The 15469-nt window shown below is 38.4% G+C and overlaps 1 protein-coding gene across 2 annotated transcripts in view; it reads left to right on the top strand.

Moving 5' to 3' along the window:
* The window catches only part of LOC122810872 (urea transporter 2-like), a 1000121-nt gene that overhangs the window by 111636 nt on the left and 873016 nt on the right, over nt 1-15469 (top strand). Inside the window, exon 1 of one of the 2 annotated variants that reach the window (XM_044082423.1) lies at nt 1087-1139. The exons of the other annotated variant lie outside the window; for it this stretch is intronic. The gene's annotated coding sequence lies outside the window, so the exon portion shown is untranslated. Of the gene's footprint in view, nt 1-1086; nt 1140-15469 lie in introns of those variants that run through there. 2 annotated transcript variants of the gene reach the window in all.

Genomic DNA, 15469 nt, shown 5'->3' with positions numbered 1-15469 from the left:
GACTTGTTCATGGAAGATTTGGAGTTGGAGGTTGTAGATGCACTTATGAGATCTGAGAATGTAGGAGGGGATGAGTTGAAGTTAGAGCTAAATTTATCTGCTAGTTGATTGGCTATGTCATCTGGATTTGAACATGTGTTATCATTAATGATTAGCTCTGTGCAGTGCTAGAAATTGTTTTTCATAGCTGAAGTAAACTTTGTGGTTGTCCTTTGCTTGGGTGGCAAGTTCTACCTCATATCTGGCTTTGGTTGTTTTGATCAGGGTCCCCAGTTCCCTATTACATTTAACAAGAGATTTTCTTGCATCCAGAGAATTACATTTATTTTTACTTACATTTTGTGTGTGTGTGTGTGTGTGTGTGTGTGTGTGTGTGTGTGTGTGTGTGTGTTTGTGTTTAATTGGAGACTCTGCTTATATCTGGGTTCCACCACATAGGGTTAGTTTTGAATTTGGCCCTGTATTTACTTTGGAGGGGCCAGTTGCATTTATGCATTTGTTCACATTTGCATAAAATTTGACAGTAAAAGATACCACATAAGCAGTGGGGTCAACAGGTTAGAATGGGGTATTGAATTTAGCCAGGTCATCACTCAGTTTCAATAGATTAGTCCTGGCATAATCCCTGAATGTCAAGGTATTGAAGGATGCTTCTTGCTTCAGTGTTAGAGTGAATGTGACTAATTTGTGGTCTGATTTAACCAGCAAGAGAGATACAGCTGGTAGGGATCAGAGGTGTTCCACACTGAGGAGGACCAAGTTCAGGATTCTCTCGCCCCTTGTTGGGGTATGGATTAACTGATCAGTAGAGGCTGTACTAACAAATGCCAGAAATCTCTAGGTATGCATGTTAGATGATGTATATATCTCCCAGCTACTGGTGGGTTACTTGATGTCCCTTAGGAAAAACGTTGTTTGGCTTAATGTATAGGGACTTCATACTAGTTATGTATGAGTTAAGGGGGGAGTCCTATAGTTAGCAGTCAGGGTCTTGTTAATGGTAAATTGGAAGTGGAGGAGTTCCACATCAATATCTTTTCTTACTTGTCTGGAGGTGAAGTGTTTTTATGTTTTTTTCCGGATATGGACACATTGCCTCCTTTAGTGCCTTCATCCAATGCAGTGAGCCCGAACATGTGGTAGGTATTGAAAACCTGCACTAATGGGGTGATTACAATGGTCTTGAATCAAGTCTCTGTGATGCTGCATAGTTATTATTTAATTATTGATTGATTTATTGACATTTGATTGCCGGGAAACCCAACTGGGTAGGAGCTCATTTTCAGCAAAGGTTTGGGGAGAAAAGGTCTAAAATATATCAATGTTTTTCAGAGTAAGGAGTGCTTGTAATGAGTGCAGCTTTTATAGGGTCATAGGTAAGTACAGTACTAGGTGCGCTACCCTTGTGGACTCTTTTAAGCATAAACAGTTTACCTTTTTGTGCTCAAATTAACCTAACCCATTTGGTTAGAGATTGGTTTTTCCCATTCCATTTTCAGAGTCATAGCCACAACACTGGTATCTGCTTTGTTACAGCTCCAAGCATTGAATAGCAATATCTTTATGCTATCTGGATTCTGTTTTGTTATGTTGGAAGCTCTTGAGGCATGAGATTGCTTAAAAAGGCACTGTGGGTTGGACATGGTCTTATCCATTATACAAATGGAGGGATAGGTGCAAGATGTCCCTGGCAAAGCAGTTAGGACTATCTTCCATCTCCTCCCAGGCTGAGATACATATAAGACCCCTTTGAATGACAGCAGAAGCTAAGCCAATAATTGGCATTAATAATCTTTTCTTATTATTGTGGCACATTTCTTGGTGATGGCAAAATAGTGCTCAAAGATAGGATCATATCTGTCTCAGACATATTTTGAAAGCTCCTTCATGTCTTTCTTGATATAGTCCAGAACATCTCAAGTCATTAACACCTACTTGTACTTTGACTTTGTCATATGTGTACTTGTAGTGCATGATGTAACAAACCCTGTCACCTGATAGGCAACTGAACATGACCCTGTCCTGCCACAGCCTGGTGAGTGCTGCATCTGTGTGTCTCACTATGGAGTCACCTTTGACTAGGGTGTTGGATTGAGTGCATGGATTTGCCATATGGGATATTGAAATGGGTCACTGTGATTCCTACATGTTTGTTCCATTGTGGGTACTACCTTGTTATGTGTTTGTGAAGTTGTTTGAAGGTACTTGTTTCACTGGTTACATTTAGGAGGCCTTTGTGATTCAGACGGTTTACTCTTAACTGCCTCAGTATATTTATATCTATGTATTTGATTTGATTTGTGTGAGATAAGTTTAGTGAAGTGCTGTGGGTTACTGACAACCTGCTTGTTAATTGTAGTGTCTTCGTGTAAGAGTTTTGTCTCCAATATCATTAAAAATGTGCATCTCTTACACACTGTGTCAGTTTGTTTAACAGTAGGTGGTTGTCAGAGGGTAGAGAGAATTGGTACATTGTCTCAGGGTGCCCATTTCAACCAAGCGGGTTTCAGAGGCAGTTGTAAAATGTAAATCCAGAGTTCCAAATGCTTACTAATCTGTGGCGAAGGGAGAGTAGTACCACTGAGTTTTGGAGTTGATTACTGGAGGTTCTAACTTTCTGGTAGTGCAGCTAGTGTTGGTCTCAACACAGCTGCATTCAGTTAGGAATCAATGATCCTTCTCTCTCCAGGATCAAAACAGTGACATTAGTCCCAAGCTGCTTTCTGAGAAGTACTATTAACCCAGATGCTGCATGCTTCCATACACTTGCTGTAGTCTTCTGTTCTTGGTTAAGAATCTCTGGGGTCTTTCTAGTTGTATCATATGTTTAGTGAGGTACATCTCAAGGAGGGTATTGCATTCAGTAATTGGCCTAATCTATGCTGAATATAAGGAGAAAGCGTAGAAAGACATTCTGACTACATGATTGAACAAAGGAGAGGAAATTATCAATCCCCATTCTAAGACGTCTAACAACATTCTCATTTTGGAGTAGAATATTGACAAAGTTATATGCAAAGGGTAGGGGCTTGTCAACCAAATGTAACAATACTGGACTTTGTAGCACTTAACTGGATACTGTTTTTATTGTACCAGTTATTTATGAGTGCAAATTATTGCTCAAGGTCTTGGATATCAAAGTGGGACTTTACAATGACTCCCAATTTACAGTTGTCTGCAAACTTAATTAGCCAGTGGACTTGGTTCATGATCTGGATATCAGAAAACTGAATGCTGAACAAAACATGACCCAGTACTGAGCTCGGGAGGACAACACTGGTCATTGTCATGCTATTTTATGAGATATCTGCTACCTGAACCATGTGGGTTCTGTCATTGTGCTGTCCATCTTATTACCCACGGATCTATTTGTAGTACATTAAGCTACTAATTATAATATTACTAGCTTACCTAGCATAAGGAAAAGTATTAAATGCCTTGGCCAGGTCAAGTTATGCCATGTAGACAGAATGGCCACTGTCAGCAGCTTGGGTCACAGTCTCAAAGAAGTTCTGTAGATTCATTAGACAGGATATACCCTTAATAAAGTCAAATTGCTGCTGGTCTAGTCAGATGAGATTTTTAATATCATAGTTTATCAAGCAAGTTATAATATGTCCCATGGCTTTGTAAATAAGGCTAATTAATCTGTTAGGTCTACAACTCCTGAGATCAGTGGTGGATCCACTCTTTTGGATTGGTATCAATACTACTGAATGCCAAACCTCAGGGACAAGGCATGCTATGAAATGGAGGTTAAACAGTCTTACAACTGACTCTGCTGGGGCTTGATTACTACTAAATAGCCAGATATAGTATCAGCTCCCATGGAGGTAATAGTTTTAGTCTTGGAGAGAACACTCAGTACATTTTCTTTATTGTTGATGTTGGGGATGAGAGACTGAGAGACAAGTGAGCTTTGGATACTTTCTTCTGGAGTAAAACTCATACTGAATTTGTTTGCTAGTATGATGGCAGTATCTATGTAATACAACAGAGTAGCCATATTTGCTATAAATGCTAAAATTCCCACTATCACTGGACGACTTTACACTCCCTCAAATGGCTTGAACTCCCATACTACTTTTCTTACCTACAACTAACAGTGGTGCATAAAATAACATACAAACACACTGCTTGTCCTGCTTTCTCCTGATTATTCAGCAACTATCTACCTAAAAGGTCACTCAGATCTGCGAATCAACTCATTCTGCATGTACATAAACCTAACCTACTTGCCGGCCAACTATTTCATCCTTTTTCTGTAGGCAAGGCCTTGAGCGCTTTACCACTAGCTATTAGATCTAACCAAAACCTTGCATCATTTAAAAGCTCTCTTCACATCTACTTTACTTCAATCTGGATCTGCTGTTGCTCTAACCCCTCCCACTATAATACCTGACTTTGTGAGCATGTTTTCTTTTACTCACAACATATTCTTCCCATCTATTTGTAACATCCACTAACTTCACATTGTTGAATGGATCCCACAATGTTAAGGTTTTCATTTGCATTGCCTTACTCTGTATTATAACTTTGTTTAACTGTTACAATTGTCAAATCTTATTTTCATCTGTAATTTGTTTAATTCTTATTTACTTTTCCATGTATATGTTTATGGGGATCTACCTGAGTAGATCGAAATGTCATAACACCGACAAAGCGCCAGAAGATCGACAAGGCAGAAGACTGACGGAGGAAGACACTGACGCTGAGAACACTGAGATGGGGAAAGGATGTGTAAGTATGCGGTAGTGACGGCTGTTAGGGTGCGAATAAGGTAAGTGTGCGATGTTGACGGTCTGTAGGGGTAGGGGTGGGATAAGTGAGTTAGGGTTAGGGCGCGGGTTAGGTAAGGGTGCAAGTAAGGTAAGTGTGCGATGTTGGCGGTCTGTAGGGATAGGGGTGGGATAAGTGAGTTAGGGTTAGGGTGCGGGTTAGGTAAGGGTGCAGTAGTGATATTTTTTGGGTTAGGGGCGGGTTAAGTGAGTTAGGGTTAGGGCACGGGTTAGGTGAGTGTGCGATAGTGACGGACCTTAGGGTTAGGGTTTCGGTTAGGTTTGTAGATAGTTGTGTATGTAAGGGTTAGTGTTGGTTTGTAAGGATTTTGGTGTGCTTGTGTTGTGTGTGTGGGTTCTGGATAGGGGATTTGTTTTGTTTGTTGTTATGATGTGTTGAGTGCATGTGGTGTCGTGTTTGTGAACTGTCGATTATGTGGTGTCGGTGAAGTGCTTGTCGTTGTTATGAAGTTTCGATCTAGTCAGGTAGATCAGTTTATGGAATTATACAAATATAAATCCCTATTCTGTGTCTTAATGTTATAGTTTATATTGTATTTTCCAACTTTTCTACCAGTGTCTCCACTGAAAATGGGCTATTCCTGGCCCAGTGGACTATCCCAATAAATAAATGCCAATAAATAAATAAATGTAGTAAGTGGTGCCATTATGAATACATTACCTATACCTCCAATGCAAGATATATCCTAACATAGCAAAAGAAAGATTTGTAATTATCTTTAGCTTCATTTGCTAGTCTAAGATTGTGGGCTGCTTTAGTAGATCTTATAGGATTTTTCAATTTTTTTGTCAATTTTCTGATGTTATCTTGATATCAGGATCTTTTGAACTGCAATATATTTTAATAATTTTTTTTATTGTAGAGCTTATTTATGTTGGTGAACCATATGGATTTTTTTAATTTCCTATTACATTTAGATCTGGTTCGGACTGCCAGTCCAACACATCTAGGTAAGCATGGAACATTTCTGTGAAGCTACTTGCTGTGGCAATATCTGGGGCGGTGTTGCCATAAGTGAATTTTGAAACTTCATTGTAGAATTTGATGGGATTAGTTGTCTTGAATCCTTGAATACTAAAATATTGTTTTCAGCTGGTTTAGAGATTTTGAATGTGAAGGTCACTTGTTTATGATTCAGTTTAACCTGTGAAGGAGATATCATGGGTGAAGTACATAAAGAAGCATATGTTGTAAGGACCAGATCAAGAATATTATGTCCTCAAGTGGGTTTGTAAACAATCTGGTCAGGGGAATTTTTGTTTATTAAATCTAAGAACTTTCAAGCATATCTTGCAGTGGAGGTATAGGTACTCCAGTTTACTGAGGGGTAGCTAAAGTCTCACAGAACAATGGGAGTTCTTGTTTATAGCGAATTTATCAAGTACATACAGGATGTTCTGTAACAGGCTATAAACTGATAGTCAGTCCTGTTTAGTGTGACTTGGAGCTCAACAACTTCCATTTAATGATCTCTGGGAATCTGTTTAGAGGTGGTATTCATCATCATAATCAAGCCCCTTTTCCCATTGTCTACATTAGCTGTGCTGTTGTTTCTAACAAATATGGAGGCACCTCCATGAAGATATGGTAGTCTCAAAACCTAGGTATGGAGGGAGTGCTTTCTGATTTAAACCAAGTTTCAGTAATTACACAGCTATTGAAGCATTCCAAATGCAAAAGACCCATAAGCTCAGGCAGTTTGTTGTTGAGACTTCAGACATTGAGCAGAGTAACCTTAATGTGTAACCTTAATGTGATCCTGTTCTAGATCTGAGATAGTAGTTACATTGGAATATTCACTAGCTAGATTCTTCCTACAGGGCACCGAAGACATTAGTCAGAATACCAAAGCCTTGGAATGAGATGTGCAAGCCATGCTGTGCAAAGGAAGTAGGACTGTTGAGCATCTCATCCCATGATGACTGATACTGGATCCTGCTGGAAAGACACACAACTATTTAGCCAACTGCTGAAGCCAGGTATCTTATCTTTACACTTGACATCATTCTTGGAGAAGGACAGATTCCACTCAGGATCAGTGTCTTGCATGAATTTTGTGACATGCAGTGAGAGTTCTGACGTCTCTTTGCATGTCCCTCAAGTGATTTTGCACCTCAAGTTTTTTACTCCCATGTGGAACACCACCATGTCATAGTCATATTTGTTAGGTGAAAGGGTCCTAAGGTCCCTCTGATATCAAAGATCATGGCATGTAAAAGTCAACTCATCATTTATTCAGCCTAGTGAGAGTAAGAAACAAGAGTTGCTAGCCTAGTGAGAGGAAACTCAGTGTGCTTATCTACAGTCACTAATCACTAAAATATTTATCTGTTGTGTTGTCTGGTATACTGGATTTAAAATAATCTAACTCTTTATGGCTTTGCAGAAAGTGTGCCTGAAGGTGATATGGTGTCTGATTTTGAGTGAGACCTAGTCTTCATGGGGCTAGGAGGTTTTTGCAATGTCTTTTTAAAGCCTCAAAATAAGATATTTTAGTGTAGACTACTGTTTGCAGTATGTGTTTTTTTGTGAAAGTAGGTAAATAGCAGGCAAATGAGTCTGCAGACTATTGCACACCTAGCACGACACTGGGCAGTGACCAGTGGTGAGAATCAATCCCTGTACCTTGTATTTCTGAGGTAAACACGTTAACAAATGCCAGATTTAAATCTCTCACAACTAGAATATCTTGTGCACTAGCCAACTGCAGAAAAGGGCAAAGAAAACAGATTGTGCTGATTCAGGCACGTGCAGAAAAGCAAAAGACAATCTGATGAAGAAGATTTGGGAGAGACAGGAAAAAGGCAAGAGGAAGCAGAGGCATCCAGCAAAGACTTGGATGGAATTATGTAAGAGAAGACCTGTAACAGTCAGGCATGAGTGTCGAAGAAGGCTGGAGAATGGCATTGAATAGAGAGAGATGTGACCTGACCATGTAGAAAATGGGAAAAAGGCATTGTTGATGACGGTGATGATGATGAAATAGTTTAAAAATGTTCTAGATGACCACCTCAGTATTAACATATAGTACCGCAAAAGTATGAACAGAAAAAAAAACTTGTCTGAAAAATAACAAAGGAATTCACTAATTCATTGTAGAATAATTTCACTGAGATCAAACATGCAGATTTTTTCATCCCCTCTTCAGCCCACCTCCAGCTGACTGCACCTGCTTGGCTTAATTTCCCACTGCTCCTGACCTCCACTTCTGTTACAACTCCCCCACGTGGGGGTAGAAGAATGGAAATGAAGGAGAATGACAGAGTGTTTGGTGAACACTAGAGTTCGGAGGCAAATGGAGATGGAAGTCAGCAGCATCATATATGCTGTTCTATATTCCAGTGCTCCCCCCCATAGGAGCTACCCTCAGAGCTGAAGTCATCTTGTGGGATGGTCAGATAATGAGGAATAGCTGCTGGGGTCAAGCCCATTCCTGAACCTAGGGTGGAAACCTCTTCTCAGTCTTCATGTCCAAGTTCTGGCTTCCACCAAGGTGAAATGAATGACCTGAGAATGCCAGCACCCCCCCCCCCACAGGACAGGCATGTCATTCCTCACTGTCAGCTCTGTCAGATGCCTAAGCTGCTTGTTGAACTTGTGTCTTCTGGGCTGTAATCAGGGTTTTATCCCTCTGTGCCAAACTTAATATACAGTTGCAAACATTCAGAGTTGTAATTTCATTTTAAGATCTACTTCTGAATATCTAATGATTATCATGGTACCAAAATGCTTTGTCTATACTCTTCTGCACCATTGCTTTTCTTCATCTTGGATAACATTGATTTAAATAACTGGGGATATTGCAAGAACTTTCAACATAATTCATTTAATTTCAAATGTAAGATCTTATGCCTAAATACTAAAGAAGTATAAAATATAAACATTTCCAGAAATGAGTCAAAAAGAATTTAAAGTTGAACATCTAGCAATAAAATTAATATGCAGTTTTTAAAGTTAAAAATGGTTTACACAATCAGCATTCAGGGACCTCTTAAAGCTGTCTACAGTAACCAACTTTTAAGCTAGCAAAGTCAGTGCTGCATCTGAGGAAACACAGACTAGTATGGAAGGCCTTCACCCTCTTTCACTGCTACCCTGAGATGAAAAGTTATCCCCCCCTCACTATGATATTATTCTAGGAAGCAGAGGACTCTTTCAAACTCAGTACTATTACACCAGGATTGCTGCTTTGCACAATGACCACCATGCAATGAACTGATCATGGGATTGACAATCATTCTATGTTAAGGACTCTTAATAGCCATTCCTATTATAAGGAAAAGATTGTAAATCCTGCTGCGTAAATCTAAATTATGTACCTGCTAGAACATTAGATTTATTTGGTGTCTGTCTGTATACTGGAATGGATGAACTGGTCACCAAAGATGCCTCCTCTCCTTGTCAGCAACAAGAATTCTATCTTGATTCTGCTCCTCCCTTGTCCCATAATGCACTACTCTCAGCAAGCTCTCCAGATTAAGTAAAGCCAGCAACTATAAAGACTAGGTGACGATAATAAAGAAAAAGAGTCCTAATTAAATGGTTGATTTGCCAGACATGTGCCAGTTGCAAGTCTCTAGTGCTCTTCTATAATCCTCTGGATAAGTCACTTTGGTGGGGGAGTAGGGGATAGGATTGGTCCAGTGTATGGACAGAGACCAATTAAATCTAACACTCTGTTAAGTGCATAACTTATGTATTTAGGCTGTTCCTATTTGTACACTGGAATGGATAGAAAGAGTCCCCAGCAGACTTTCTGTGGTTCTAACACAAGACACCTCTGAAAATGGAGGCCACACAGAAGGCTATAAACATTGATAGATTATCCAAACTGCAGTGTTAGAAAACGTACATAAGGCAGACCATGTCATAGCTTCCCAAATTTCAATCAAGGGCAGTTTATAAAGGAAAGCTCTGAGGTGGCTTGAACCCTGACAGATTATGTTCTTTGCTTTGTTGGTAGAGATTTGCTGCTGAAAGAATAACACAAAACATGCAGTTGAAAAATCATTTGCATGACATTTTGTCATGTTCTGACCAGTTTTCAGTCTGGGAACGGAAGCAGTAACTAGTTATTTATTTCTGAATTCCTTAAACGTTTGGGCAAAATCTAAGCTACCTGTTTACATTCAAGCAGTTCAGTCTATATTCACTTTTGTTAGAAAACGCTGGAAAATAGAAGAGCTAAATAGATAGATTGGTTTAAATTAATCCATGTTGCTATCTTCGTCATAAGGTAGAGGTTAGCTCTAAGAGACACTGTTATCTCATCTTTATGAAATACAATGAATGAAAATTTAGATGGCAAGCTATGCAGATCTAACATTCCCATAGCTAAAGAGATGCCTACCAGAAAAAGGGAATTCTAGGAAAGGAATTTAATATTAACCAAACTGATATGTTTAAATGGAGGAAAAGTCAGTTTTTTCCAAAACAACTTTTAAATATTATGGTACAGAAGAATGGATCAATGGATGACTAGAATGGAAGACTCCCTTTAGGAAAGCTTTGCAAGCTTTGTGGGAGGCAAATGAGGATGGTGTAAATCCTTGACAGCAGGAAGAGACTGCTGGTAAAATAAACTGTGATGGAGGAGTAGATGGACAATGCATGAAAGGGTTCTGTCAAAAATGTCAGTACCTGGGCTAAAATGAATCATTTTTTTGTTGTTTGTCCATAAGTTAAGCCACCTGCCTTTACATATTTTCTTGAATAAAAATATCTGTATCAGTAGGTCATTCTTGAGCAAAACTCCCTCTTCCATTCATACATGTGATCTTTTCTCCTGTATTACAATCAGATTAATATTTATTTCTCATCTCTTCCTCTATAATATCCCTCAACCTTTCTTTCATCTCTCTATAGTGCTGACACCCTCTACCATCTCTCTTTCTACTTCCATGCACTATTAAAACAGTACTTTTTGCTTTACTACCCTTCTTTATCCATACCTATTTTACAATGTTAACAGACCCCACCACCACATAAATTCATCCTCATTCACATCACTATTCACCACACCTGTACTCTTAAATAGCTACACATCTCAAAAATCACCTATAAGAATACAGAATAAATGCATTTATTATTGTACATTTCAACTTGTACTTTTTCAAAATACCCCCCCCTACTTCCTATCCTAATTACAGCCTCATCATCTATCTTTTTAAACAACTTTATTTTTTACATTTCAATGTTTCCCCCACAATTCCTTATACTAGTACCTCTTCTTCTACTTGCACTGAACATCCTACCACATCCATTATCCTCACAACCCCAACAAAATTCTTAGATTGTGTTCTCCAAGCAAAATACTTCAGAAACTCATCTCCCAGTCGCACCCTATTTATACCAACACTCATATATCCTACAGTTCAAGTACAATTATCCAAAGCAACAACTATTTACTTACAAAATGGGTATTAAACATAAAATTAATCAAAAATGCCTCTACCCGTACCATTAAACCTCCATAACCATAAAATGTAGTGGTGATATCCACCCAAAACCAGCCCAAATTCAGCATATTTAGGTAGTAAACCACATATCTCTATCATCTCCTTTGTTGCTAGCACGTCACACACAATCCCACCCTGACCTTCATATATAATGTACCAGCTTATGAAGTATTTACAAGAAACTCCGTAAAGTGCATGCATGAGTTGCAGTACACTCTCCAGACATTTTAGATACCACAAAAATCTGGCTATGCCAGGAAACAAAAAATTATCAAAATGCTCTTCCAGGCTATAACATTATCAGATTTAACAGTCAACAAAAAAGCTGGTGCTGACACTATATTCAGAAAAGAAAATCACAGTAGACCTTTGCCCCCACACCCTGACAGTTTTCTCTAACTCAGAAATCCTGTTAATCATGTTAAAACTAAACACTCAGGTGACAATCACAACCATGGATATTTACATACCTCCAGGTAACAATGCTAAAACACTGGAAAATATTCTCTGCTGGGCCTTCTCAGAAATCCCTCATGAAACTATGATACTGGCTGATGTTAAGTTAATATAGACTGGCAAGCCACACAATAAAAATCAATCATCTGTGCAAGTTCATCCAACTTATAACCACACCAATTAGAAATAACAAAGCCATAGACAGACAACTGACCTTTGACTGGAACATAATATCTTCTCCAAAAAAAATATCATCCCATGGAACTCTGTCCACCAGCCTGTGTAATCACTTACCCATCTGCATGATAAGATATCAAAGCAACAGCCCAAAACCCATCATTAGAGCATGGAAAGAAAACTTACTAGTTTTCATGAAGAAAATTTTATCTGTACAATAGATCTCCTTAACATGGAGCCAATAAAGACTCTCCCCATAGATGAAGCTGTATATGAGATTAACAAATTCTTCCTAGGTATAAGTAAACTACCCCCACCCCAAGAATAAAAAGATTCAAAGCCAACCCTGCCCCGTGGCTTTCCTTAGCAACTAAACAACTCATGAAACAAAGAGACAAAGCATGGAAGGTCTGAACACATAATAAAACAAATCCTACTTTACTAGCATATGTTCAGCTAAGAAACCTAACCAAACAAGTTATCACCAAAGACAAGCACACGTGTTACTCAACCAATCAAAACATACACACTAAAACTGTTCTGGAACTCAATCAATAAACTATTAGATGTGGGGCAATCTACACTGCCAACACCAAAGACAGAGAAACAAAATTATATCTTAGCCAACCAATTCAATACCCACTATTTACAGACAGTACAATCATTAACCAACCAGGCCACTAATTAAGCTATTGAAATCAATACTCAGTCAAAAAATCTCATTCAACATTCCTCCTTGCAACCAGTTCCTACAGATACATTAAAAAAATACCTCAAAAATTAAAGCCTACTACATGTGGTCCTTGCAGTCTACCTGGCAAATATCTTAAAACAGCAGCTGAGACTATTGCATATCCAGTTTCAGTTCTGATAAATCGACCCATACCTGAAAATAAAGTTCCCCTCACTATGGGAAAAAAATATTTTATTATTCCACTGCACAAGGGTGGAATCAATACAGATCTTTCAAACTTAAGACCAATTTCCATTTATTACAGCTATCATAAATATTAAAAAATGTATTCATGTGCAACTTCTCAGCTATCACACATGTAAATGGCATCTGTCTTCAACCCGACATTGTTCTGTCCTTATCACAACACAACTACTGCTTTGCTAAAATTTTGTTAATACTATTAACACCCACAGAAATGCCAAAAACCTAGTCTTCACTGTCTTCCTAAACTAATCAAAAGCTTTTGCTACCATCACCCACATGAACCCCTTATATATACTGTTATCTTTAGGGCTCACCAGCTATTCACTGCAGTGGTTCCATAGCTATCTCTCAAACAAAGAACAAGCAGTGAAATGGAAAAATTATTTTTCTGCCTTCTTGACAGTAAGTATTGGTGTCCCAAAAAGGATTGAATTAGTCCCATACTTTTCAGTGTATTCATCAATGACTCCTACACTGCTACAAACAATGCTACCCTAGTTCAATCCATTGAAGACTCAACCCTAACCTACTCTGCCCATTTCTCTCGGAACTCAAAGAACCTATAGAAAAATCCTTAAAATTGATTGAAACATGGCTAAATAATTCAAAATCACTTCTAAACCTTCACAAGCTAAATTACTGCAGCTGACTCCAAAGGAAATCTTTATCAGTGCAACACTATTCCCTCTCATCTCTGCAAAAAACACAATAATAGAGCAAGTAAACCATACAAAATTACTGGGTATCATCAGAGATTACCAGTTGAAGTTTAGACACCATGCATTACACATGAATGAAAAACTCATACAAAATAGGTGCATTATACAGAGTAAAATGCAATCTCGCTAATACAGCTAGAAGACATATGGCATCTACTTTGTTACTGTCATCACTTCTCTTTGCTATGCCAGTCTTCATAAGTGTTCAAGTCTCACAACTGGCAAACTTGAGCAATGTTTCCATAAAATAGCTACATTTGCGGTAAACTATAACAATAGAACACACTACTGCTAGCCCTCAGAGAACTAAACTGGTTAGAACTGTCATATTACCTAGCTCTTTCTCAGCTAACTAAAACACACAGACTTTTCTAAAAGCCAGAAAATTGTCCAGCCCTTGACAACTTATTACATGAAGGCGCATCCTGAATGACCAAAGCAGACCATCCCTATATGTAAACATGAATGACCCTTATCCATACCATGGTATAATCCTATCACAGATAATTCATATTCCATTTATGCAGTCCCTCTGTACTTATACTAGTCAAGGGACAGAGATTTACAAGGTACTCTGTGAAACATGATGAATGATGCATGTGGGAAGGGATTCACAATACACTGTAAATGGATAGTTGCTACCACCTTATAGTGAGTTTGCCACAATTTATGTGACTGCTGCTCTTTGACAAAGTGGAGGGGATCTAGTAGAGACATTTCTTCATTAAAGTCTTACTCTCTGCCTCCTGGCTTTGTCCCTGCTCTCCATCTGGGACATAGCTCTCTACAACCCTTCATCACCTTTCTAATACCTCCTTTTAAAGCACTAAATCACTTAACCTGCGTATCCCCTTCTACTACCTCAATTTATTGTACTTCTTAAACTACTATATCTACTTCCAATTAACACAACCAAGTTTCTATTCCAGCACTACTTCTCTATTAACACTCAAACTTGCTTATCTCCTGTAATACCTCACTCTCCTGTATTTCTTAAATTATTCCTACCTATCTTGTACATCACTCTTCCATCTGTAAAGTCTTAATACAATGCTTGTAAAGTTAATGTTTTTGAATATCAATACAAATGTTATTATATTGACTGTTTAGCAATGTATTCATTGAAAATGCATTATAAAATGTGTTATTGTAAATATTGATTGCATTAAATAAGATACCTTGGACCTTTTCGGTCCAGGGCCTCTGCTGAAAAAGGGCACCTGTGCCATTCAGACATTTCTTGTAAATAAATGTCAGTAAATAATAAATAAAAATAAATTAGTAGTTAGAATTATTTATGCAGCATTTTACATGTTGTTTTCTGTAAAGACAATATTGGGAAGTCATCTACCCAAGCGAATTACTCCATCAATAAAACACCCTTAAGAGTTGACCTGATACTTAGTAATCTGGGAACATATGTAGGCAGTAATCTGACCTTTGATCAACACATAGCCAAAATGATAAGAAAATCATTCCTTGTCACTCAAGTCATAACCAAGAAATGGAGCAGAAAGGATTAATCCAGATCAAATCACCTTAGCTACCAGATGTAGAAGACCCTCTCTCTGATACCCTCCCTGTAGGAAGAATAAAGACACCATGTTAAAGTTTCCAGTAGTTTATTCAGTTAAGTAAGTAGTTGGACACGTATTCTAAGCAAGGGTATGGTATGGTATCCATCTGCAACGAAGTTATAGTACCACACTACTCAGCACTTATCAGACAAGAGTACAATGCCTCCTTTGACATATAACTAACCAGGCATTTGTACAGCTGAAACACCCTCAAATGTTCCTCACCAGGACAATCCAGTGTATGAATACCCTCTCCTACATAGAACTACATTAAGGCTCTATCTGTACTCAATATCCTACAGGTTACTGAGAGGCAATTTATGCCTGGCATATAAAGCATCC

The sequence above is a fragment of the Protopterus annectens genome, chromosome 1.part1, assembly GCF_019279795.1.
Source record: "Protopterus annectens isolate FY-2018-M chromosome 1.part1, PAN1.0, whole genome shotgun sequence".
Taxonomy (NCBI): Eukaryota; Metazoa; Chordata; order Ceratodontiformes; family Protopteridae; genus Protopterus; species Protopterus annectens.
This window is presented reverse-complemented; position numbering and strand designations above follow the sequence as displayed.